The sequence below is a fragment of the Malus domestica genome, chromosome 16 (assembly GCF_042453785.1).
Source record: "Malus domestica chromosome 16, GDT2T_hap1".
Classification (NCBI taxonomy): Eukaryota; Viridiplantae; Streptophyta; class Magnoliopsida; order Rosales; family Rosaceae; genus Malus; species Malus domestica.
In genome coordinates, this window is record NC_091676.1 from 35,625,332 (window position 1) to 35,628,656 (window position 3,325).

At 36.5% G+C, this 3,325-nt stretch overlaps 1 long non-coding RNA gene across 1 annotated transcript; it reads left to right on the forward strand.

Moving 5' to 3' along the window:
* Positions 1-920: 920 nt before the first annotated feature.
* LOC139192919 (uncharacterized) lies at positions 921-2,741 on the forward strand. Its single transcript, XR_011577473.1, has 3 exons — positions 921-1,327; positions 1,961-2,026; positions 2,121-2,741. It is a non-coding gene; the product is annotated as an uncharacterized lncRNA (long non-coding RNA).
* Positions 2,742-3,325: the final 584 nt, after the last annotated feature.

Here is a 3,325-nt window from a genome sequence, read left to right on the forward strand (position 1 = left end):
GAATTAAAATGGCCGTGGCACGACAAGTCTTTCGTAAGGCAAAAAAAGTATGAGTTAAACCCGGCATGGCACGATAAGTCTTTCTTTTAGTCCAGAAAAAGATAAAATAAAATAAAAAAATTGGTGGCAGGACAAAAAAAATGTTAAACAAATGTGATAAAGCAACGTATGTTTGTAAGCTCTATTCTCTTTTATTTCTCTTTTCTTTCCTGCACGTTGCTGTCTTATTTTCCTTTCTTTTTGCTTCTGCTTTTTCTTTCATTTTTAGCTTCCTTTTTTATTTTTGGTTTTCTAATGATCAATACTATTTTTTCTGTAGTGACGGCTTCAACCAAAAAACTTTTGCTCATGTGTTAAAAGGATGTTGGCATGTGTTATCCAAAACAAATAAGTATTGATTCACATTTTTTTGTGTGTAAATAGTTGATCCTAACATGAATTCCTCATTCTTTTTGTGTATATAAACAATGGGCTCTTTAGGATTACTGTCAAGAGGGAATACTAGGTTAACCATTTTTGTATATTGATGATAAGACATTTGATAATGTCTTTTTCGTAAATTACATAAACTTGACAGTTTTGTAAAAATATTTATTCCATTTTATGTTTAGTATTTATAACACTCTTTACATATTTATAGGTTAAAAACATAATCTATAGTCATGTTTTCACTCCAGCAACAACGTGCGGGTAGTTGTTGCGGGTAAAATTTACAAGTTATTCTCTACTAAAACCCAGTTTTTCTAGGGGGTAGGGGGCACTGTTGACTAGTGGCCGGACCATTTTGCCCCTCAGTTTTTGGTTTCTTTGCCTTGCTCTTTCCTCTTTGCTGCAGTGAAAAGTCGATTTTGCCCATTCGATCCACGCGTCTGTCATCCTTGATATGTCCCCTTCAATCGCGAGTTTTCCTTTCGGTTTAACCCTGTGCTTCTTGCTCTCATCTCTGCCTTATTCTCGCTGCTTCTCTCCGATTGTTTGTTGTTCTTAAATATTGTGTTCTTTGCCTCGGAAAATATTGGGGGAAAGGTCCTGATTTTCGTCTTTTAAGCGATCTTATTTATGCTATCTGATTTGAGGAGGTTTCCGTATTTTTGGACCTAGGGTTGTGGGTGTTTTCTCCGATACCATAAAATTGGTTTCTGAGATTTGTAGACTTGCGATCGGGGGTCGAACATTTCGGGATTCTTGCGATTGTTTCCGTTTGGGATTGACGAATTTTGGCCGGATCTGTTTCCTGTTTTCTTCTTTGCTTGAGCGGCGACTGCCTTTCGGTCGTTGAGCGTCGGCTGTCTTTAGATTGTTGGGAAATAAATTTAATACAACTGAGGTATGTTTTATAAGTGCTGTCTTTCAGTTTTCGTTAGAATTGGATGAAGCTCTAATAATTTTGCGAACAGCTCCAGTGGTCCTGTTAATTTTTTGGTATGTTTTTTCTCCTTTGGTTTTTTCCCGGTTTGAGCACTCATTCATGAATGTTGAATTAAAATGTGTTTATTGTTTTTCGGGAGAGATTAGAAAAGTGATTTGAATTTATGTAATAGATCGGATTGGTTGGATGGTATATACAAATACTTAAGAACCTATGTAATAGATTGGATTGGTTGGATGATATATATTTAGTTGTACTCATTTTTTCTTTCTTTTTGTTTGTATATTTGTGAGGAAATTAGAAACAAGTTCAAAGGTCTTGCCCTTTTTTCTTTTCTCAATATCTTTGATTCTATATCAAATTTTCTTCATAATTAATTATCCTTTGTGAATGTTGATATTGTAGTTAACAATCACACGAAGGTCAAATAAGTGAAAGTTATTCATGAGCTTTATAACCACTTTTCATAATTTAAGCAGTCTGTTTTGGGTTCTTTTTCATTAGGTCATTAGCTACTGATTAATGGAGAAAGGAGGATCATGCGACTGATTGTGGGTTCTTTTTCTAATTTTCTATTTTGGGGTTTTGCAGGAAGTGCTGATATGCTGATTTTATGGGATTTTTTTTTCTTTGTAGGATTTTTGGTCTTTGAAATGGGTACGTGTTATTTTTAACATTTCAGTTCTTGCGTGTTCTGTTCTTCATTGCTTCGTGATTCTAATTTTTCACACACTCCCTCCTTTTTATTTAGAGCAAGTGGAGATGGATGTTTGAATAAAAAGAAAGTTTGGCCAGGTAATTCAGTTTTCCAATAACTGGCATTTGGTTTTTTAAATGTTTATGCAAGGAGAAATGAGTTATGTACTTTGATTTCCTTACATTCTCATTACATGTTACCCAATTTAAAATTGTGACTCATATGAAGGTGGATATTGACAAGATTTGTGTTCTTAAATTGTAGTGTCATGTTGGCATTATTGCTTATTTAAGAATGCAAGTCTATTTTACATCTATCTAAAGTCTTTAATTTTGATCTCCACATTATTCAATGTTCACTAATGCCTTTAATTGTCCTCTGGTTTACATCTATCTAACTGATGACACCACTTCCACTGCACAAGCTCCAGAGAAAAATGTATCAGCTTTTGACTCAAATTCCAACTATGCCTCATCACTCTGAATACCAAAGCAACCCCAAGCAACTCTGGAATCAATTTTACAAGTTGTTTGTACCATACTTGACCAATCCCGAAACTACTGAGCACCGGTCAACGTTATACTGTCAAAGACCCATAAGAGTTTCCCTTCAACCAGGAGGCCAATCACAGTGCGACACGTGTCGACATCAGAAGCCAATCATAGCACGACACGTGTCAACATCAGAAGCCAATCATAACACGACACGTGTCAATGTTAGAATGAAACTAGAAACTCTCTTCTATAAATAGAGATCATTCTCTCACAATATTTCCTAATGTCATTTGGACCAAATCATTCATTTGTACTCACTAAAGGAGAGCTTGAACCTATGTGCTTGTGTAAACCCTTCACAATTAATGAGAACTCCTCTACTCCGTGGACGTAGCCAATCTGGGTGAAACACGTACATCTTGTGTTTGATTCCCTGTCTCCATCTATTTACATACTTATCCACACTAGTGACCGAAACAATCTAGCGAAGGTCACAAACTTAACACTTTCTGTTGTACCAAAGTCCTCACAGATTTTGTGTATCAACATTTGGCGCCGTCTGTGGGAACGACACTTATTCCCACTTGCTTCAGCTTTGTCAAGCTGGTTTCCACCATTCGTACACTATTTTTTGACTAGGCATCCCTCTCCAACATGGGGAGTGAAGGAAGCCACAGCACACAGAATGACACCCCTCTTGCACCTAGTGCAAAGCAACGAAAGAAGGAAGGAAAGAGGGTTGCTCTTCAAGCTAAAGTCGATGAG